The sequence below is a fragment of the Hesperophylax consimilis genome, chromosome 7 (genome assembly GCF_061612785.1).
Source record: "Hesperophylax consimilis isolate HC1 chromosome 7, BYU_Hcon_1.0, whole genome shotgun sequence".
Classification (NCBI taxonomy): domain Eukaryota; kingdom Metazoa; phylum Arthropoda; class Insecta; order Trichoptera; family Limnephilidae; genus Hesperophylax; species Hesperophylax consimilis.
In genome coordinates this window covers 25,683,822-25,707,768 of record NC_142842.1, presented here as the reverse complement: position 1 = coordinate 25,707,768, position 23,947 = coordinate 25,683,822, and the positions used below count along the sequence as shown (strand labels likewise).

The following is a 23,947-nucleotide window of genomic DNA, read 5'->3' as shown; positions in this document are numbered from 1 at the left end:
CGGCCGTCTCTCTCCGCCAGGATGCCGCTTTGTCTAAGGAAAACTCTTAATAGAGAGCCGGGCATCAGAGTATTAGTGTGTTGGTACACGTGTGTGGTGTGCAGCGGTGTGCGTGGCTAGGGTAGACGACTCGGAGATCTCGGAAAGAAAGCTCGCCGCCAATGAGAAAGCTGATGAGATTTTTCTCGCTGTGTTTATAAGACTTTGTTAGCTCTGACACACACATGCACGGGGTTAAAGTGAAATGAGCAGCCTCGCTTTATATCCTAAACATGTGGGTGGTTCACTTATACTCGTGTAGCCTTCTACACCATCAGCGTACGAGTTCCGAACTAATTCGTTCGCTAGCTTTTCCCCGAAAAGAACTCAAAGAGGAACGTAATTAGGTATAATTTTCAAAGAGATTAATTTATAACGATGATTGGGAGAGCGCTTCTCCGCTTCAAGTATTACGCAGTTAAAACGTATAACTACGGAGGAGCCAGGAGAAGAAGCTAATTTGTAAAGGACTTTTCTCGTTTCGCATTATTTCACGGCACAAAGAAATTCTCGGAACTGTTTCAGAATTCAATTAAGAGTAATTGGCATAGCTTTACAATCTACGTAACCTTTCGAGGAGTTTCCCAAATCTTGGAAAATAAGCTGAAACAAATTTACTAACGAGCAAAGGCATCTAATCAGATTGAAACTTTCCAGCAAATAATGGAAAATTAACGAATTCGGAAATTAAAATAAACTTTCGTTCCGATCAGAGAAGAGATTTGATTTGCCCGTAGAACGTAGCCTCGATTGCAGAGTTCCGATAACAGAATAATGATGTATAAAGCTCGGCAAATTAAATTCTTTTCTTTCCATTATTTTCCACACAACATCGTACACGAACCCATTTCGGATATTTTGCGTGGGTAAATACGAAGAAAAATACACGCAGCGTTATCAGCCTAAGATAAAATATACTAGTAACCGTATGAGATTATTAAAGTAATATTTTTATGTTACAAATGATATTGATGAGATATTCCAAGAAGAGAAGTTCTATCCGAGTACTAATTTTACTAGATTGAGGCAACAATTAATTTCTTAACAGTTCAACGACCATTTAAAAACTCAATGGTTTACGATAAAATACATGCGTTAATCTAGAAATTCCAGACTAAAAAAGTTGTGGCAATTTCATAATTCCAGAGCTCACTGTTCGTAAGATACAGTTGGACATACACAGAGGTTTTCTGCTCGATGTATAAAAAGGAAATTATATCCGCCTTACGGAAAAAAAGTGACATAGATGATCTCATAGAAACAATTTAGCAAGTGCTGTGTTACTCATTCAATTTATCGAATAAAAAAATTAAGCCGAAAAAAACGTTTGTTTCCTATAAAACATTCATTAAAAGATGTTTAATATATACATATATATCACTATGGTGTATGGTACCGAGATTTATTTCGAATATTAACTGCTGTAAATATTTATAATTTCTTTATTTATTTATTAGATACTAAAAAAATACAATAATTAAATAAATTAGCTTTGACTGTCCAACTGGCAAGGTTTTCCGTTTCGGGACAGTCAAATGGATAAGGTCAGTTCATATTAGGTATGTAATATACACAAATACATAACAATGAATTTATATAACATTGGAGAAATTCATTTTTACATAACATTAAATTCATAACATAATATGGGAGATAGGTAATAATATTAATTATTTTAATTGTTTCTATTAATGTACGAGTAATAATTATTAATTTAACTGATTTAAGACGTTTTTATAGAATATATTATTTGAGTTTGTGAAATAGGGTGGTGATTTTAGGTCTAGAGGCCAAAAATATTAAATGATTATATGAACGTACCAAACATTTGTCATTTATCTGCAAGTTCCTAAAGTCATCTAATCTCTGAAAAATGTGTAGGTATGTGTGAGTCAAAAAAAAACATAATTGAAATGAAGTCAAAGCCTACCTTTTGAGGGTTCCTTGAGAAGACAGATGTTCCAATGTACAGTTAAAATATGTTCAAAGACCTCCCCACAAATATAAAAAAAGCCAAATGCATTAAAATATTTCGTGGCATATGTCTCAATTATTTTATAAGCAATAATTAGTAGTCTGAAACACTCATCCACATTGAAAAATCTCCTGATAAAAGATACATGACGCCAACGGGACTTGAACCCGTGTCCTTTCGATTTCCGGTCGACAGCTCTGACCACTGAGCTATGGCGGCTTATCTCTTATCCGCGAAATAATTCAATATATACTAGTGTTTCATTCAACAATTACTGTTTGTTACATTTTTTCACCTGAAACAACCGACTTTATTTTATATGAGAAAGGCATTGTAAGTGCTAACTCTCTCACTAGATGGCGTCGAGACAAATTGTCTACATTTTTTGGTGAAAATACTAGAACTTGTCAAATATTAATTATTATTTTTTTGGTAAACTAATGTTTAAGACAAGATTTTTTATGCATAGCACAAAGTGTTTCAGGCTAATAATTATTGCTTATAAAATAATTGTTACCCTTTGTGCTATGCATAAAAAATCTTGTCTTAAACATTAGTTTACCAAAAAATAATAATTAATATGTCTCAATGTTGCGAAAAGCACGTTTTAGTATATACGTAAGAATGATGAAATAAACATTACAAGACTATGTTAAGGTTATAATCTGCTAGCTATAATTTTTTTTTATACATTTACAACTAAATTAAATATATAATTTTTATTGAAATAACTTATTTTTTTAAAGTTATACCTCTAAATGAAATATATCATTGAAGAAGAAGACAATACTAACAACTCTAAATGAAACATGTATCAGAACAAGACATAGCAAAATAAAAAGGTAACGGTTTAAACTGGGGATCGAACCCCGGATCTCTGTCTTACCGGGACAGCGCGGCGCCTCTAATCACTCGGCCATTGGAACCTAATCATTTTAAGTCATTATTGTCGATCTCATATTTCAAACATACTGAGATACTGGATTCTATTCCCTGTTGAGATGATTCTATTCACTATCGTTACCTTTTTATTGTTCCATGTCTTGTTTTGTTTGATGTTTCATTTAGATTTGTTAGTATTATATTCTTCTTGAATAAAATAAAACATTCTTCAAAAAATAATAAACTTAATATAAAATAAAATTAAAAGTTATATTAAATTCAATGAGGTAGTTTCAAGCAGTCATCAATGTCCATAATTTTCAAGGTCAAAGACTAAATAGTTATAAACATCGACACGAACCAACACCAAGACAAAGAGGCCTCACCAAGACATCACATCACCGCAACTAGGGGGTGGGTATCTAATTTGGTGTACGTGTCGGCCGTTGGGGGTGTTTTCTGGGCGTCGTACCCTTAATTAAACCCGGGCTCTATTACGGCGTCCGCCGATTGGCTGTCCACGGGGGGCGGGCGGGAGGGGGAGGGAAAAGGGTGGAGGAAAACTGCCAGGGAAATCTCAGCTTATTTAGCAGAGTCTGATTGCCCAAAGGATCTCTCGGCTTGCGGGAGGAAAGCTTTCTAGATACATCTTTATCTAACATCCATGTGGCGGTATTCTTTGCACCATGCACCATTTGCACCATTTGCACCATTTGCACCAATACAACAATAAATATCACTGACAGCTGTCGAGTTTTTTCTGTGTCTTACTAGAAACTTATAAATAGAACAAAAAAAAACAGTGTTTTTAAACAAGTTTCAGTATACTGCAACATAATTTAGTGCACTACGTTTATTTATTAATAATCATTTCGAAATCATCGTAAATATTCACCATTATTATAAAATTTATAAATCAATTTGTTTAATAATCAATTGTGCACAGTGTTCCCTACGTCTCGCTCTAACAAGTAACAGGATAAGGTATTCTCTCCCTCGCACTTACTGGATAACACTTGTGGACGCTCCCGCTACCTACTTGAGTTAATTACCTGTACATTGCGAGCAGGGTTGTCACTCATATTATTTTCTTATAAAAAAAAAAAATTTAAATTTAACTTTCGAAATGAATAATAATGAAGCAATTGCTTTCCTAAACAAAGCTAAGGAGGAGATTAATAGCATCCACAATGCCATTACCGATCCTGTCTTAAAAATAACAAAAGACCAAATGGCAAAAATACTCAGTAAACTTTCTAATCTATCTGGAACTATGCAAGACCTAGGAGTAACTGTTGGAGTTCTTGAAGGAAAAGTTATGACATTCGAAAAAATCATTGAAAAGAAAGTATTACCACAGGAAACAACGCCAATTTGTGAGGTGCTCGCTGAGATAGAGGAACGCAAGACCCGCTCGAAGAACATAATTTTACTCAACGTCCCCGAGTGTAATTCGAACTCAACTACAGTGAGCGTCTTGGAGGATGGAAAAAAGGTATTAGCAGCTATTAGTGAAATTAATAGCGAGTTCAATCTAGAAGATGTGAAAATTTACAGACTCGGAAGTAAAATTCCAAACAAAACCAGGCCAATTAAATTAGAATTTGATGAAGTCAAACAGGCGAAACTAATACTCTTTAACAAAACTACTCTGTCCAATGGAATTATAATCAAACCTGACAGGACACTACAACAAAGAAATCACTTAACTGACCTCTGGAAGGAATTAGAAGAGAGGAAAGAAAAGGGCGAAGTCGATTTACGAATCAAACATTTCAACGGAATTCCCAAAATCATCAAAACCCAAGCAAAAAACTAAAAAACAAACAGAACAGATTTTCTAGACTTACAGGATATTATCAAAATGTACGGGGAATGCGTACAAAATTGCACCAACTTAAAACTAACTCCCCAATCTTCTCACACGATATTCTGTTTTTAACTGAAACATGGTTAAATGCTGATATCAGCTCGTCAGAATTAGGCCTACATCAATATACCACATATCGTTCTGATCGAAATTCTATTACGAGCAAAAAGTCTAACGGAGGAGGTGTGATGCTGTGCGTATCCAAGAATATATCATCTACTAAATTACCGGTAAAACACAAAAGTGTTGAACAAATTTTTGTATTGCTCAATATACCTAATGGAAAAATTATTATTGGCTGTGTCTATATCCCACCTGCATCGGATTTGCAAACGTATAAAAATCACAATGAGGACATAGAAGTACTCAAATTCAAATATCCTAAAGCAAAATTCATTATTGCTGGTGATTATAACCTTCCTAACTGGACCAGCCAAGATGACAACGGACCTGCTACAAACCAAGCCGATTTACAGTGTGCTAAATGTAGTGAAATTCGTGATATGTCTTTATTTTTGGGACTAACTCAATCAAACAAGATTTTCAACTTTAACAATCGAATGTTGGATTTAGTGTTTTCAAGTGATTCGAAAATAGTGGTTGAGCTATCCGACGAATTATTATTACCATTAGATCAACACCACCCACCGTTGGACATTATCATAACAAATAGGCCTTTAACATCTTCAAAAAAAACAAGTGTCCCATCGTATAACTTTTCCAAAGCTGAATACCATCATATTACGGAGTACCTTGCCCAAACAGATTGGTCCTTTTTAGATGAGGAAAATAATATAAATGATCAATTAGAATACTTTTACTCGATTTTAAATACCTCTATAGAACAATTTGTTCCCAAGGTTAGCTTTACATCATCTAATTATCCGAAATGGTTTACAAGGGAACTAACTAATTTAATTAATTAAAAAAAATGTATCCACAGAAAATATAAACATACCAGAAATTCTAACGATTATATAGCATTTACTAAACTACGAAAACAATGTAAAGAATTATCAATAAAGTGCTATAGTGACTATGTTAACGTAATTGAAAATGAGGTACATCATCACAATGTGAAAAAATTCTGGAATTTTACTAAATCTCAACGAAAAGACAACTGTGGATATCCTAATAGCATGTTCTTTAAAGAAAAATGTGCCGACAGTATTGAGGGTATAGTTAATCTTTTTGCTGACTCATTTAAAAGTGTCTACGACAAAGATATTCCCATCAAAGCAGTCTCCAGTACGTCAGTGGAAGAGTCATTAAACCTAAGTCAATGTTTCATAAAATTAGATTCCATAGAAAGAAGCATAAAAGCACTAGATAGTAATAAATCTGCTGGACCGGATGGTATTCCTCCCATATTTTTAATAACTTGCATTGATAGTTTGATATATCCCTTACATAAACTTTTTAACAAATCCTTAGCGTCTGGCTGTTTTCCGGCTCTGTGGAAAAAGAGTTATTTAACGCCCATTCATAAAAAAGGCGACAAAAGCGATATATATAACTACAGACCTATTTGTATTATGTCTGCTTTACCCAAACTTTTCGAGTCATTAGTATTAGATACCATTGTAAAACCTATCAACAATATTATTGTTCCTAACCAACATGGCTTTATCAGAGGTCGATCTACCTTAAGTAATTTAACTATCTACAATAATTACATATCTGAATCGCTCAGTCTGAAACAACAAGTGGATTCTATATACACCGATTTCAGTAAAGCATTTGATAAGGTTCGACATCATATTCTTATATCCAAACTCCGACTGTTAGGCATCAAAGGTAGTTTATTGACATGGATTATTAGTTACCTCAGTAATAGAGTTCTTTGTGTCAGGATTAATTTTATAGAATCCTATGTATTCGAGGCCACAAGTGGTGTCCCGCAAGGGTCCCACCTTGGCCCAATATTATTCTTAATATTCATTAATGACATTGTAAACATATTTAAAGATGTACAAGTCCTACTTTTTGCAGATGATCTAAAATTGTTTAAAAGAATACGAAATATATATGATTGCCTAATTTTACAAGCTAATTTAGATAAATTTTTTAAATGGTGCGAACAAAATATGTTATTTTTGAACATTGAGAAATGTCAAGTAATACGATTTTCCAGAACTCATTCTCATATCTTACATGAATATAATTTAAATAATGTTAAATTAACACCAGTATCACAAATTCGTGACTTGGGAGTTATATTCGAATCAAACTTAACATTCACAGCGCATATAGATGATATAACTAATAAGGCTTTAAAGATTCTTGGCTTCCTTTGTAGAACCCTAACTGATTTTAAGTCATTGGATTGCATGAAAACACTCTACATTTCACTAGTTAGAAGCCAAGTGGAATATAATTCACCTATTTGGTCTCCTTTCTATAAAGTACACTCTAACAAATTAGAACGGGTTCAACACAAATTTCTTAGGTACTTAAATTTCAAGCTTAAAATTCCAATAGAAAACATTAATTATGTAAATTTGATGAATGGACTTAATTTAATTACGCTGTCTGACAGAAGAACCATTTCAGACCTAATTTTATTATACAGAGTCATGAACAACCTTATTGACAGCCCTGCCATCGTTGCTGCTATTAAACTCTATGTACCGACAAGAAATACTAGACAAAATACAACATTCTTTTGCGACACATATAAAACCAACTATCAGTCAAACTCACTTACCAATAGGATGCATGATTTGGGCAACAAGTTTGGTGGTATTATAGATATATTCCATGATTCCCTTTATAATCTTAAATTCAAATTAAACCAACACTTTGTGGAATCATACAAATTATTGTAATAGATTTAACGATTAGATATGTTATTGTAATGTTTTATATTATATTTTGTTCTTTGTTATTGTTAAATATTATGTTGTTTAAAATGTTTCTTTACGCCATATTCTTCAAAAACTACTTGTATATTTTTTTAAAATTCTTCACTTTTATAACTCTTAGTATAAATTCTAACTCGATAACTTATGTAAAACTTATTTATAATCTATGTAAAAGCCCCTATGGGCGTATAACAACAACAACAATAAACAATAAACCATTTTTTGGTTTTATTATTTTTTAATCTACAATTCTCGAAAGATAAGTTTTATGGTAGGCACTAAAAATTAAAATAGTTAAAACCACCATTTTAAGACGTTAATATCCACATATTCATAAAATATATTTTTGATAATTGGTGTGAAGTAAATATTAGAGCGATCTAACTTTGCACCATCATACAAATATCGTAAATCGATTATTAACATTTTGTGCCTGTTCAAAGTTTAAAAGTTATATCTTTTCATTGCACTTAAATTCAACGATGTAGGTATTTAGGTCATTTTATTTTACCCCTTTAGACGTTACCTCTGTAATATTATTTCGGACTCAAAATATATATATATAATTATATAGATTCCGTAGCAGTGCTTAAACGAAATCTACATAAACACTTTGCTGAAATGTATGACTTCTCCACTCCATAGTGAAAAACCCATTTTTTAGCTTCTGTTTTTTCACTCTTTTCTTTTATGACTTTTTAACTTTAATATATATGTTTTAACTTTACAAATTAATATTGTAATTTAAATAACGGTATTCTGTATTATTTGTAAAACATTTATGTACTACAGATATAATAACTATTTTATTTATATATGTACGTAAACTTTTGAATGTCACATAGTTAATGTAATAACACTAATAACAATGTATGTAAAAGCCCAATGGGCGTTTAAATAAATAAATAAATATATATATATATATATATATATATATATATATATATATATATATATATATATATATATATCAATACTTCCTACTCCTAAATGTAAAAAAACAATAGGACAGTTCAACCATGAATATCTCGGAGTTAAATTTTTTAACTCATTACCAGAAAAAATTAGAAACATGAATGCAAATATAAACGAATTCAAAAGCCACCTTAAAAAGTATTCCGAACAGTTGAACTGAATCGTACCAAATATAAACAAATATAACAACACCCCCATACACACAAGCCCTGCTTATTTATGGGGGTACATCGAATACTTATATTATGTAATTAATAACCGACTATATTGTGTAATTATATTATGTAATTGTTATATTATGTAATTCGTGTATCTTTTTTTACTAATAAAAAAAACTAAAAAAAAAATAAAATATATATATATATATTTTTTTTATTTATTAAAAGTATACAATACAGAATATAGTATATGTATTATATAAAGCATTGTACTCCCAGGAGTTAATAAACTCATTGCGTATATATATAGATGACTTAAAACTCAAAATCATAAAGAACGGCGTAACTGTGCAATTATTACAGGTTCCTTGTTATTCAACTAACTCTACACTAGCGACTTCACCAAATGCAATGTTATGTGTGTTGAAATATGTCTAAAATGTGAACAATAAAACAACACAGAATAGCGCACACTTGTAGCATTACATATCATAAAAAAGTTATTTTTCTTTGTGCAATTTAATCCCGGGTGGGGCAATGTGGGCATATTGAGATATACAGTAGAGTATACATATCATCAGGTATACATATTTATCATACAGTGAAAATTCACGTTACTGTAAAATAACGTGTAGCTAATTCTAGAGTACTAGATGATACGTTCTACGTTCAGTTAGTCCAAGGCGGTGTTGGTACAGAAAGGGTGATTAAACCGGGGGTATTTATGAACGGAAGAGAAGGATTTTACTTAATAAAACTTCCCCTGGAACGAAATACGGCACTCAAGGAAAGTTTATTATAACTTCGCGAAGTTGTTTTTTTTTTTAAATAAAATGAGATGTTTGCAGGCATCTCTTCGCGGGACGAAAATGTGATACGAAAATGAAGAGGCTGATTATAATATTTTATAACTCAGCGTATAAAATACGTCATAAAAAGAGAGCTGTATAATTTATTATCTCAGAATTGTGAAAGCAGTTAAATCTGACGACTTATAAAAAGCTTTTAAGATTATATGCCTAATCAATGTGAATTATGTATAAGCATCAGGTAGTAAACAAACAGAATCCATTTTTCGATTAATTTGGAATGAATTGTAGCTGACCCGCATTTCCATTCCTATATAGTCAAATAAAATGCTACATATACGTATATACATATATAAAATGCTACATATACGATCAGCAAACAGTGTTTTCATTCACTGCACTTCCAATGAAACAGCCGGATACTTTGCTCGCTGTTTACACTGCTATTCAAACTCAACCAATACATTTTAATTAACAATGTATTTTCTTAAAAGTTCCAAACGCACTTTGAAATTAAAAAAAAACTCATTAACAAAAATTGAAATTGCCACTGATACACGATTTAAATTAAATCCTACAAAACACTGAAAAAATTCTAACGAGAAATTTTTAGGTATTTAATTTAAAGATTTTCCATCAAGCTAACCACGCCCAAGTCGAATTTTAAATCTTCAGTAAACAGAGCCTTCCCGGAGAATATTCCAACCCTTTCTCCGGCGTTTGCCACGCCCCACGTTTTAATTACTCTCGAGTGAAAATTGCGGGAAAATTTAGCAGGGAAATCTGACGTCCAATGGCGTTGCGGCTTCGCTCGCTTCGAATGTTTTAAGCGAGGATTTTAATTGGGGAGAGTCGTCCCTTGATGAATGGCGCCAATGAAACTCCGAGAAAATTTTAATTACTAGCCGAGAGGGGAAGCAGAACGAAGCGCGCAGAATCAAGCGATGAAAATTATTATTATTGCCTTGAGCCTGGCTTTAATTAATTCTGATTTTCTTTATAGCCGCGGAAAATGTGTATAGCGGGCGAGTGCTTTGGACAGGCAGTGGGATGGAGTGATAATTGTTTGGTGGGACGAACTTCATCAACCAATGGAACGCGGCGGAGCGTTTAATTAGTAGGCGTGAACCAATTAATGCGCAGAATCGGTCAATTAATTTAACGAGTAATTTAATGAGTGCTGTTGGAAAGTATGTTACTGTCTTAATTGTTTTTAGAAATGTCGCTTCGTCAAATAAGAGAGAGAGAGTAACTTCTAGTCGGTTTAAGTTAATTATATATCAAACACGTTCAAAATATTGTATAATGTGCAGAAGTGGAATATTGGTTTATCTCCTACCACGTGAAATAACTTTGTAAATGCCTGTTTTTTCGACACCTCAAAAATTACATTTACACCACTGAGACAAGTGATTCGTGTTATATATTAATTTAAGAGTGTGACCAATTTCATTCACTGTAATTCAACAAACGTATCGGTCACGCAGTCACGAAAAACTTAATCTAATTTATAAAACCATGTACCAGCAATGTGACCTTAGTAAGATTACATTTTTTCGAATATTATAATAAAATACCTTTCCATAAATTAATAAAGAAATAACAAAATAAAATACTAAAACACTATGAAAAACACATGCAAAAGCAGGAACAGGAGAGCATAATATAGAGAATAGTTCCACAGTCCTTACGAGAAATCGTGTCCCGTATTGTATGCACATTTAGCCGGGCCAAGCGAGTACCTAACGAGGCCCATAACGTCAATCCTAGAAACGACAGACGCCAATGCAGAAGCTAATTATGAATTTTCTCAACCAGCAGGACATCTCATTAATGGCGGAGTGCTCGGCGCTATCAGAGACACCGGATCGCGAAGCCCATGAGCAATGTGAATCGGTTTTATGTAAAACATGCCTCGCCACCGGCATTCCTTGATTCTTTCCTCATCTTATATTCACGAAACAATACTTGTTCAATCACTCACGGGCCGCTGACGCTGACGTTTCATCACGCTGCGCGCATGGTCTGATTTCCCAAATGGGAATAGATGCGCGCGCACGGGCACCGGCCTAATGGGCGCGCGCACAATGCGTCGATAAGGTGTGCGTTCGAAATTTAAATTTTCCCCGTCAGGTGACAGCTACCCGAAGAGGACTTTAATGCGAAGCGGGAAATTGTAAAAATGAAATACGACCGTGAAATTTTGCACGTAAACACCCACTTGTTATGTGATGCGCGTAAATAGGTACCTATTTACCAAAAAGTATGCATAAAATAATTCTTATTAAAAATATAAATGCAGGAACATAAAGTGATAATGTTTTTTTTGGAATAAAACACGAAGTTCTGTTAGGTAAACATAAAAAATCTGAGAATGAATACATTTAGTAAGATATGTTCAGAAAAATTCAGTAGGTTACAGTACTTCCACTGAAATGTATAAAATCACAGGTATCAAAGCCTTTAACTCATAAAATCAATAAAATTTTTCAACGCGGAATATTTATATAAATACACAAAGAATTTGTAATTATACCGATTTGTAAAACTGGCAATCTGGAAAAAACAACATATTACCTTCCAATTTCTTTATTATGGAATATTGTAAAAATCTTTGAAAAAATGTAAAAAAGAATGACTGAGTTCACAAAGTCTAATCACCAATTTATGAAAACTAGTTCGGATTCACGGAGAACAGAAGAAAAAAAGACGCCATTGCTAAATTATCTGATAGAATACTCTTTAGATAAGTCTTTAAAGTGTATTGGTATATTTGTTGATCTCCAAAAAGCCTTCGACAGTATATCTCATGACAAACTAATACAAATATTACGTGTAGTGGGTTTTAATGACAGCATTAAATTGCCTACAAAGTTATCTTCACAAAAGAACACAAGTTGCAAAAATAAAAAAATACTTTAAGTCTACCCCTTACAAGTGATTTTGGAATACCGCAAGGCACTGTATTGGGACCATTACTTTTCATCTTATATGTTAAACGATATTTTTAAACAAAACCTCAGTGGAAGCATTATTTTTTACGTGGATGACACTACCATCATAGTAAAGAGTCAGGACTGGAATATTGTAAAGGAAAATGCAAATAATTGAGTGCAAATTCTAAAATACTGGTTTGATGCAAACCTTCTCTCAATTAAAGCAAAACACTCTTTATATTCCCTTCTCAATAAATAAACTCAAAACTTACCCAAACATTGAAATAATTGTACAGTAAAAATGTAACAAAACAATCTGCAATAGCTCAGGTGGTACCATTATAAACCAAACAACTGTAATAAAGTACTTCGGTGTAATTATAGACTAATACATGAAATGGAACAAATGTGAACTTGTTAAGGGCATTAGGAAATGTATTTATTAGATTAAGAAATATTCTTAAATTAGATAATTTCAAAAAATAGTTCCAAAAATTAAAGACCCAATATTACAAGTTTACAAACATAAATAAAATGAAAAAATTAATATTTAATTCATCATCAAGACATAAATCTAAAATCCAAATGTCTCTATTTTCTATACAACAAATATACAACAATTATATTTAAGGGATTTAAAGGATAAAATATTTTAATAGTTTTCCCGAATAATTAAAAAAGAACAGAATTGGTATTATTCAAGAAAAAAGTAAAACAATTTAAAAAAAACTGAACACTCGTAATACTCGTATCATTAACAAAATACAGTAACTTCATTTCGAACTATACATAGTATAGGGTTTTCCAATAAGAGGTGTTATTTTGAATAGCCCGCTATTTCGGTAGATGTTACTTTTGAAGCAGTAATTTTTTGACATTTGACAAGTAGAAACTACGGCATTAATAAAAATGGAACGATACACGCTTCAACAACGCATTGAAATTATTAAAATTCACTTGAGTGAATCAAATGCAAATCATCTTGAGTGATGAGGCCTATTTCCACCTCGATGGCTTTGTCAACAAGCAAAATTGTCGCATATGGGGCTCGGAAAACCCAAGAGTAATTGTTGAAAAGCCTTTCTATCTTCAACGTGTGACTGTTTGGTGCGGTTTATGGTCCGGCGGAGTCATTGGACCTTACTTTTTCGAAAATGAGGCTGGAGTAACAGTTACGGTGAATGGATTGCACTATCGAGAGATGATTAATGATTTTTTATGGCCGGAATTGGATGGTATTGAAATGGACAACGTTTACTTTCAACAAAACGGCGCTACGTGCCACACAAGCAACGAAATCATTGATCTTTTACGATTGAATATCAAAATAACTCCTCTTATTGGAAAACCCTGTATATTAATATGTTACCACATACTGTGTTATCATACAGTCTATGATATTAATTTTTACTCCTACATCAAACTAGAGCTAATTATCTTCATTGGCGTAGAAATACAAAAAAAACCTATGTTTCAGTATTTTCCTCTTATGCCATTAGTTTTGTATTATTGTAACAATATTACAAAATAAAATTTTTGCATGTTTTGTATTTTTAATGAATTATTTGTGAAAATACTTAAAAAAAACAAACTAAACAACGTCACACATTTATTTTTAAACACCTACTTTCAGAGAGAGAGACCACCCTACATAATCGGATTGTTGTTTGAGATAGCCATACATATATTTAGTAACTAGATCTGAATAGCCACGCTCTACCTAACTTTCCAATTCTCGTTTAATTGTACCACCTGCATTACAAAATTCCTCAAGTAAAGAAAGGGTGCCATCACTGCCATATATAGGATTAAGTCAATATTATTTTGTTAAGTAATTTGCCTATAAATCAGGCGCTCAGGATTTCGTCAGATTTTCTTTAGGTCAGGTATCAGAATTTTCATTCATGGAAAAGGGAAACTAAATGGAAAATACAGGTACGTACTTCCTGTATTTAAATAAAAAGTCCATAAAAACTTCTAGCTCCTCATTTGCCACATTGGCGGTCTTTCCAGTGATATAAGTCGGTAAGGCAGATCTCCAAGAGCGCGTAGGTCCTCTCTACTTATGGGTGCAGATTCGCAGAGCCAGTATTTCAGTTCCCGCTTTTATAGCCCCGCGAGTGATTGACATTGAATGAAGGCTGACGGCTCGCGGACCAAGATGGTGGACGAGGCGGGAAACGCGGCATTTGAAAATCGAACAGTATTTGGATATTTTAGAACACAAATCACAGCATCACTTGCGCTTGCCTTCAGAAACTTCGTTAGAATAAATGTAATTGGAAGGTTCTAGGGGAGGCCATAATCCAAAACTGAATTTGGATTGGGTAATGAAGATAATAAAATTTAATTAAAGCACTGCTATTATTTACCCACCTCAGTCATTTTTAGCGTCGCTACGCTAGGCGGTTCGTTAAAAAACAAACTTTCAGATTCCGTGTTGAAAAGTCCCGCAATGTACTGCGCTGAAAACCATTGCCTTACTTTAGCGAACTTTACTTTTCTGCGCAGGGTCGGGTTATTTCAATGTGCGTTCTTCTGTGGTCATTGTACGACTGCAGTCGTATTTAATCCAGAGCATTCTCGATCCCTCCTGGTACCAAATGATTGGGTGGTTTGCCTCCAGCTCGTTGAAATAATACCCAGATTTCATGTTAGGGCAAGTCTATCAATTTGGATGTCTATGGTGCCTACGGAAAACCCAGGTAAATAATAATTGCTAAAACCCGAGCAGCCATTGTGGGTTTTAACAGGGAGCTCTTTAATGGTTTATGGAAGTTGTTAAGAGGAGAGATGGAGGAAAGACGCCATTAAAATCAATCAGTCGATACCGGGTGTTATAAGCAGGGAAACACTGTATGCCATTTCATTAACACCGTGTTGCCGGGTTATGGTGTCGTAAAGATGGAATTAACTACCAGAATTGGTTGGAAATATAAAGGCACTAAATGAAAGTGGAGAAGCATTTTACTATGTGGTTTTATGGTGTCAAGAGCAAAGCATTTGGCCTTTTCAACTTTTTTTACGAAATGTTGATGCGAGTTAAAAAAAAATGCTAGCTGGTAGGTTGAAGTAAAGTTGGTACGCAATGAAGCCGAAATAACAATTTGTGTGTTTATTGAACTACGTCCTAATGGCTAGGTTAAGGTCGTGAAAAAAAAAATTTGGTGGAAAGAAAATAGGAAAGTAGGGTGAGTGAAAAAATTTAATATTGTAAATAATTCGTTACACATAACCAGTTAACTGAAAATATTGAACGTCGAAGAGCTTTTCAATAAATACAATTCAGAGAAAATGCAGATAAATTACACATTTTCTTTAAAAGTTTCCTTAAAAGCTTGTAGCATGTTGAAAAGTTTAGGTAGTTTATTGACTGAACATAATATGTTCTGATTATGGTTAGGTTAGGTTACATAAGCTATTTGAGTATTTATGAGGAAAAAAACTTTCAGGGGTAACTCTTTCATTAAAATTACGACTTTTTAGTTTTCTTCCAAAAAAGTGAATAGATGAACAGTGAAGACATGACATAATCAAGTAAATTAAGTTTTAACATCTTGATAAAATTTTTCATCTATGCTCCTATGCGTTGAAATTTGGGAGTGTCAAAAAATAATACGAGAAAAATAATTAAAAAATTACAATCGGTAGACATTTATTTAAGATGTTAAGTAGTTGCAATGAATTGAATTGAATTGAAATTGGTTGGCGACAAATTCACCCGCGCTGTCACGCCTACTTATTGTTGGCACTTTTGGTAGTTTTATTTCAATCGATGATATTGTCATCTCTAGTGGTTGCCCCCATGTGTATAAAGGTACGAAAAATGATTAAATAATCGTAATAATCAAAGTATACATCGTTAAATCACAAAGAAGCATAGGGATTATTTTTAGACATTCTTTGGACCATTACTGTACCTGTACAGTGTACTGTGTACAGTAAGGTACAGTATGGAGGTCGTTAGCAGAGGCGTAGTGCGAAGATATTATATGCGATGTTGAGCCCGTTACGGTTGCTAGTTAGTTTCTCCAATGCAGCATACTTTTGATTTGAAACTATTGCACGACCATCAGCTTGCTGTGTTGCTAATGCAGAGGAATCCCACACAACTAGGCTATCAAACCCAGCTTATTAAACACACTTGCTGAACAAAATGTTTGTAAGGGTTTAAGCATACAAATTGTAAATAAAAGTATACATAGTCAAATTTTGTGAGGTTGTAGATCATTATTTGATGGTGTTTATGTCGGAGATGCAGAGTAGTACAAGGCTGTTGAGCCCAATAACCGTTTTAGGTATATGTTCTGTGCTATACAAAGGTTATTTGGATTTTTTTTTTTTTTAATTCAATTCAAAATTTCAATTTTATAAAAGTTATCTCTATGGACCCGAACATAACACAAAAAACTGATCCATTTGAAAAATATTTAAGTCTCCCGCAAGAGGCCCAGAGTCTATAATTTTCTTAAAAATAAATAATTTTTCAATTTGTAATAAAGGATGAAGGGAATTTTTAACGAAATTGATTTTTTTTACAATCGGTGAATACAAGTACACGTAAAAAATTGTAAATGCAAAGTTTTGGTCTCCCGCGCCTGGCATAAAATTGTAAATGCAAAATTTTGGTCTCCGCGCCTGGCATAAAATTGTAAATGCAAATTTTTGGTCTCCCGCGCCTGGTATAAAATTGTAAATGCAAAGTTTTGGTCTCCCGCGCCTGGCATAAAATAGTAAATGCAAATTTTGGTCTCCCGCGCCTGGCATAAAATTGAGAAATTTATTTAGTTACTTATTTCAAGTGTACCAAATTTTGACTAAAAAAAAAAAAATTTAAGTAAATTATTAACTTTAGAGAACTAAACGTTTTTCAATTGGGCTACTTTTTTGGGGTTTTTGTGGAAAAATGTGGTTCATAGAACCTGATATTTAATAAAAATTTCATATCAAATTTTATTTTATTTCACAAAAAAGTTTTTTTCGATACACCTTAATACATATGTACATCGGTACCTACATAAACTTGGTAAAAGATAATGTATGTTTAAATGGTAAGTATCAATATCTTATTTAAATCTTCTTCTAAAAGAACACACATTCAAAAAGATTTACGCAGGTATTTTTGTAGGTGCAAATATTATTGGGATTAAGAATTCAGAAAATAGAATTCCAGGAATGATATAGTTACACACCTCTATTAGATTTATTAATATAATCTTTTCATAGGACAATGACAACAAAAACATTGAATAGTTGATAGGATTAAGTAATAATAAAAATATTGGATGATTTGCATAGCGCCGTTTTTATGAAAAATCACCTTAAGGGCGCTGTAAAAATATGTACATTAAATAACCTTTTCTTATGAATAACTATAAACTAAACAATTTATTTTAACAACCATACTTACCTGGCAGATCACTTAAGATTAACACTGTTTATTAGAGAAATAAGACATAATTGGAAATACATATTATTAGAGATATTATTATTTAATCATAGTTTTTATTTTAATAAGATTATATTCTTTAATATACGTGTTAGAGAAAGAAAAGCAAACTTTATGATGGGCTTGACAGTAGTCAAGGATTTGGTAAAAAATCATCTTCCTAAAAGTGATCCGTCCCTTGATAAGAAACAGACTGAGCTGTAAGGCTTTGAATAATGTTAATCCATGAAAAAGTGTAATTAGGATATATACCTACGCAATACAAGAATGGTCCCGTCAGGTGGGAATATTGAATTTAAGGATATGGGAGTCTAAAATGGAAAGTTTTTAATATAGACCGAAATTCTGTTGGGCTTGTTATGCATCTTAGTTTAGTAGGGAGCTTATTACAAGGAACTAGGATTGATCAGTAGTAAAAATCGCCATTATTTTCTCAGCACTACGAATACAATATACCCTCTATGAAATAGTGCATTAGGTAGTTCTTCTAATACCCCGTTGACCAATTAGGATTGTCCGGCGACTTATCGGCAATGTCGGATCAGCTAGGAGCTCCAGGCCAGTGGACTGAGGACTGAGGACGGAGGAAGGATTCTTGAGCCCATTAACTGATATCTTGTATCTCACAGCCAGCCCTTTGCAGCAATAATCATAGTCCTTCGTAAGGATATCCCCTGAACGGTAATAAATAAGTGCATACCGGTAAAATTAAATTCAAACTGAATTATAAAACTATGGCAAAAATATACTTTAACATCGATCAACTATCCCGCAGCCAAGTGGGGGAGTAGGTAGTACGCAACATTACTATCCTCCTTTCAATAGCTTAAATACTTGACATATCATTTTAGTATTTCAGTATTCCTGCAAAAATACATAAGTTACCACTAATAATTGACTGAATAATTGCGATTTCTATAGTTTAAAAGCCCATTAGACAGATAAATGCATGGGGTCGTCGGAAGACCCACTTGGTTACAGACGTTTGGTTTGGCATCTTGGCCTGTCAAGTGTTAAATACTAAAACGGAAAATTAATACAAAAAAAGAAAACCCAAACGAAAAATAAAATCTTTCTTAGCAATGGCAAAATACCACAACAATATTTTGGTGCAAATCGCACAAAATTCTAACTGCTCCCAAACGTCTGGGGCCAGTATGGAACATACATCTAAAACATCCCTAATGTCGGGGGTCAATTTTTCCAGGACAATTTGTTTTTTCAATTGCTTTGTATTTAAGTGAGTAAAGGCAATAAAACTCAGATATTTTATTAAAAATTGTAAGTTGAACAAAAACCGCATTTGCCGAGTTTTGAAAAAAAACACTCTTCAATCAATTGGGGAATGTTGGGAGATGAATAAGGAGAAGGTTATGAAATAACTGTCTATACAGATCTGGTAACTAAACACCGAGTAGATCTGGAATGTAGTTTGCAGGACGAAATTTGCTTTGACAATAGAAAATTAATTACAAAGTTTAAAATTTGTTGCGAATGATAAATTGCTTGAATTTTCATAAGGAAAATAATTCGTGTCGTATTCGAGTCATAATCAAATAAAAATTAGGTGTTGTGTACATGTGACTATGTACATGTGAAACTTGTGGGTAACGATGAAAACTTATAGAACATGATGAAAACTTATAGGGCATGATGAAAACTTATAGGTCACGATGAAAATTTGTAGATCACGATGTAAACTTATACAGCATGATGAAAACTTATGGGTCATGATGAAAAATTATAATGATGAAAACGTATAGGGCATGATGAAAATATATAAATCATAATGAAAACTTACAGAAAATGATGAAAACTTACAGGGGACGATAAAAATTATTAGTATTGATACAAACGAATCGAATGGATGGTTTATTGGTAACAAAACCGCTAAAAACAATATGAAAAACGGTAGTACGCATTTTATTGTTGTAGAGTGCAGGCGTCCGCAGTTTTTTTGAAATTTAGTTATTTAAAAATTTTACAGAAAATCGAAAATAATGTGTCCTTATTGGGGTGCCGTTCTAAGGTCATATTGTACATGGTTTTGTGTGTGAATTATAAATTCTTGGTCGCGTACCCCGGCAATTTATGGCGAGAATTGATACCTGCAACGAGATTTGTTATTATTCGTTATGCGGGAAATTCCCTCGGAGCAGAATACGACTGGTCCCTTGTTAGACGCTAAGTACCATGCTGGACCGGGGAAATTGTGCTCATAACGAGGATGGCGTAGATGGGAAGCGGGGTATTCTACAAATAATGCCAACTTTTATCCGACAAATAAAACACAAAAAAAAAAAAACATTCAGTAAAAATATGGATTAAAACGCAATAGAAACTTATTGGTATATTCATATTATTCTCTCGTCTTTTTCTTTATGTTTACGTATGAGGTAGTTTTTCAGTATTATTTTATTGATATGGAGACGTTTTGCATAGTTCCCGTAAGCACTCAAGTCATAGTGCTATCTTCAATACTTCACCTCATTTCTTTGACAATAGCCCAGTCCTTTTATGAGAATAGTCGTTGGGTGTTTGGAAACGTCTCCTGGTTCCACAACACGATATTCAACTCCCTTTATATCTGAAGGCATCTTCCCACAAATATGGGATATTGCCACTTTGGATAGTACTTAGTACTTTCCACTTACTTCAGCTGCACGTCTCACCTGATGTGACAGTGTCCCGTTTATAGTCCCACTAGCTCCCCCAGTGAGTTATACAAACATGGCAATATTGAAGTTTTAACTTTCTGTGAGTACTTAACTTAACTTACTTTGGAATATTTTCATTGAAATGCATATGCTAACTCAAGTTATTAATAAACCAAAGATAACTAGTAGTTCTGTGAACAGTAGACCTCGCCTAATATTGATTAATTCGATTCGATAACACACATGCAAACTCTTGTGAAGTGAAAAGGTACTATCAAATACGGCTATCATCCTGACACGCAAAAATTAAACACATTTACAAACATACGAAATACAAAGCGCTTTTTTAAAACATGACTTCGCTACGCTCAGTCAAAGAATGCACGAAGGAATATGACTATTGATAATTTATTAAGAACCTCTTCAAATTATTGGTAATTCCGGTTAAAAACGGGACTGCAAACCTTTTGAATGAATTAACAGGCTTCTTGATAAGCTTTTAGTAAATTACGAATATATTATCTTGACGTGTTCATGAAAATCCGAATATTTTTGCATTACAACGAAAATTCTTTGTATGGTCGATGGTGACCGGATAAATCATCAAAATGATAGTTCATCACATCTTTAAAAAATTATATAAAGTCATGAAAAGTGATGAAATAAAAACTTTATTAACTGGGTTAAGTAGGTTAGGTTAGGTAAGAAAAAATTGTGTGTTGAATAGTCACTGTGTTAGTGTCAATGTTATGATATATTGTCAAGGCAAAACGAAAATACATTTTTAAATTGATGTTATATTAATAAGGTCTGCTAATGTATCGTGAGGGCCATACGATTTCATTCCGTACGAAATTAGTTTCCAAACATCGGTTGATTTAGCCCGTAACTTGGTGTAATATCTTTGGCAAAGGTGATTTTATTCGAATTTGGAATTCAATTTAACGTCAAACAAAATAACAATGCGTAGGCATAAAAATAAAGTAATACATCTTATAAAGATTACGAGAATAACGCATACGAAACTAGAAAACTCAATAGCTTGTTATGCATGGATTTCCATCAGGGTAAAAATGAAACATTAGATTCAATATAACAAAAAAATATGATGAAATGCACTGGCTGAAAATTTCATTTGGATGGGACGAATAAATTTGAATTTTTCTTGTACCATTTCATATTCATATTTCACCATTCACTTTTAGTAGTTTAGTGCTGTCGGCCCAGGGCTAGCACATTACTCTCCTGCGGGCATTGTTTCCTAGAGACTAGGCTGATAATATATATGTAACTGAGAAACAAAGGGAGATAAGTAAAAAAAAAACACGTTTTATTTTTATAGTCAATATGAGACAGAAGACTGAAAAGAACTTTGTTATAGATATAGTAAAAAAAAAACAAAAAAACGTTCGTTAGCTTAGGTTACTAAAAAATGTAAGTCTATTGTACGGTTTCAACTTTTTACTTGCTTTATCTCTGAGTAAATGGTATTATGATTATTATTGTTTTTTTTTGTATTAACACATATTTATTAATAAAATTGGAATTTAGTAAAACGAAAAAAGCATTTAATAAAGTATAATGTACATAATAAACATGGTGTCTGAAAACGGGAAATCTGTATCACATTTCGAGTCTATTTGAGGTTCCACTTTTTTGTTTTAAGCTTTCGTTTTCGAGGAAGTTTGAATTTTTTGGTCAAATTAGAAAAATTATTATCAGCTGTTTATTGTATTTTAAAATGCGTCGAAACATAGATACGGCTCCAAAAGTAAAGCTCCTTTAGTTGCCGAAAAACACTTTAAAAAAAAAGAAAAGTTCAGAAGGAAAAAATGTTTTTTAATATAAAAACATTCAAAAAATCTGCAGGTATTGGACAGTTAGAATATGGACGAATAGTTAAACGGTTACTTTACTTAGTGACCAGTAATGACATGCGAAAGATTTTTTTGGTTTGAATCCAAAATAAAAAAAAGAAAATCAACGGAAGCAGAATCCTTGAGGTGATTTTTCAAACTATTATTATTGTTACGTTCTGATTACTCCCCGTATAAATGCATCATAATATCGACTTACTCATATTGAACTGTACTGGTTAACGTCATATATTATGATTCAAGTTGATAATAATAGGAGAAATCTTGTTTATTTATTTATGAATTTAATGCAAAGTAATGTAAATATAATATGATGAAAAATGTAAATTAAAAAAATCATTAGAATAAGAATCTAAAATAAAGATCTATAGAATATTAAAAGACCTACAGACGTGAGGCGATTATCTACTAGAAGCAAATAGAAAGTGTCCGCAAGTGACGTAGTACTACGTAGCTAGCTACCGGTGATGTGAAAGTGCTCTGAATATAATATAGTCCGATATTTCGCTCGATGAACTCGTCGGTTCCATGGTGTAACGGTTAGCACTCAGGACTCTGAATCCTGCGATCCGAGTTCAAATCTCGGTGGAACCTGATCTTTTTGATTTTTTATTTGTTCGTAGAGATTAAAATACATTGGTTTTTAATTATACTTGGAGCGGTTTCTGAAAAGTAGAACGTAATTACAAACTAAAGTGCTTTAAGTATTTTATTAAAATTATAATTTAAAAATTTAACTGCTTAGCGTTTTAAAATTACGCTCATTATTTAAAAATCAATCAGTAAAAAAAGGTTTATTTTTACTATAATATTATAAAAATACAATTATTTTTAATTTTCGACCTAGTCTAATCTCTTGGGATGGCCAGTGGCCAACTTCAAAGATTTTATTTTGGTTTGACGGAAGATTGAAGCTTCCTATCCAATGACTGAAATAAACGGCGCGGCGCTAACAACTGCACCAAATCGTTCTTCTCTTTGTAGGTGGCTGTGTATTATTTTAATTCTTCTCTACCTATTGTTGACATTTTGTAAATGTGTTTTTATTATATTAATCAAGTAGAATAGAACTTACTAAAATTATTAAAACACAGCACTTGCATACTGCGAATAACATCGTATGCATGGACATTTTGGAGGTCTTGTTTTGAAATTTTAAATGTAGATTCGTTTTTTAAAAAATTAGCGTCCTTGCGAGAGCTCTGAAGGGGTACCATCAGTACCTAAAACAGGGCGGGGAAGTGGTGGGCCTCCTCCAAAATTGCACCAAATCGCGATTGGGCAGGTCCGATATTTATTTCGTACAGAGAAATGCATGTATGTCCGCGTGTGCATGGGCGATTGCTACCAAGATATACAATTTGTAGAATGTGTTGTCATCGACAACAAGTCTGCCTGCCTAGTTTCAGCTCGACCGGATGTCAGGAATTGTGTTATTTTCCGTTTCCGAGATTTG

At 33.0% G+C, this 23,947-nt stretch overlaps 1 protein-coding gene and 1 non-coding gene across 2 annotated transcripts in view; one reads left to right on the top strand and one right to left on the bottom strand.

Annotated features, from left to right (window-relative positions):
* LOC149422527 (protein-L-histidine N-pros-methyltransferase) overlaps positions 1-23,947 on the bottom strand; it is a 268,633-nt gene that overhangs the window by 70,067 nt on the left and 174,619 nt on the right. The gene's annotated exons all lie outside the window — the stretch shown is intronic.
* TRNAQ-CUG (transfer RNA glutamine (anticodon CUG)) lies at positions 23,014-23,085 on the top strand. The gene has a single exon. It is a non-coding gene; the product is annotated as a tRNA-Gln (tRNA).